The following is a 1130-nucleotide window of genomic DNA, read 5'->3' as shown; positions in this document are numbered from 1 at the left end:
GTATTTTCGCTCACAGGTATTTTCTCTAATACAATTCTTGCACATTTAATTCCATATTGGTGTTTTTTTTTTTCATAGAGAACCCAGATTAACATTATGGGTGGAGATGAGGAGGGTCTGAAAAGACAGGGATCTCTGAACAGGGTTTGCCTAAAGAAGTAAGAGTAAGGCAGTAGACCAGAAGATGTGGGGAAGAAAGTGTAGTGGGATGTCTCAAACCCAGAGCTGTGGAAATCTGGCACACTGGGATGACTTTGACTCTCTGGAATTTATCACTACCTTTAGCTCTCTTTAGGAAATGCTCAGGAAGGTTTTGTTGACTGGTTAGAGTCAGGTTAGCAGAGCTAAGGAAATAGTTAATGTTAATAAACTCTAACAATTATAGGACTTATTATTTGCCATACAGTGTTCTTAATACTACATGTATTAACACAAATAACCAACCTTTAAAATAGCTATAGTATTTGTCTCATATTGTAGAAGAGGAAATTGAGGCACAGAGAACTAAATTGCCCAAGGTTAAACAGCAAGTGAATAGTGGCACTAGTATTTTGGCGTGGTCCACACCATGGCAGGATCCTAAAGGAGTTAGCTTGGGCTACCCTCTCCAAGTTGGCAGGACCATCAGAGGGAGAGCTGTTGGCAAGGCCGCAGCTACAAGCACTTGCTTTCGCTGTAAGGATCTCTGCCTTGGCATAGTGGTACTGTTCTACTCCCTCTCTTTTGATGTTTTGGTTAGGGTGGCAGTTCTCTGAATTCCCAAAAGATTATAAAAATAACATAAATAATTATGCGGTCATTGAACTAAACATTCCCACAGAGGATCTGAGTAAATTGGACAATTCAAAATTATCCCCTTATGATAAATTGACCACACCAACATATGTTCCAAAAGCACTGCTCATGACTAAATATGAGCTGCAGCCTAAGGTAAGTTGGCAAACAGCATTTACTGGAGATTATATTAATGGCAAGAGAATGGTTGGTATTATTGGGAAATTATATGATTGGGATAAATTAAGTATATGGGAATGAAACTGTAGAACCCCCTTTACTTGGTGGTGTCCAATTTTAAATAAATCATTAAAAATCAGGTATTGGGATAAAAATATATGCTGTAAAATTATTAA

Source organism: Galeopterus variegatus, unplaced genomic scaffold, assembly GCF_000696425.1.
Source record: "Galeopterus variegatus unplaced genomic scaffold, G_variegatus-3.0.2 Scaffold107, whole genome shotgun sequence".
In the NCBI taxonomy this organism is placed as follows: Eukaryota; Metazoa; Chordata; class Mammalia; order Dermoptera; family Cynocephalidae; genus Galeopterus; species Galeopterus variegatus.
The sequence above is the reverse complement of the archived record's forward strand: the minus strand, read 5'-3'. Positions refer to the sequence as shown.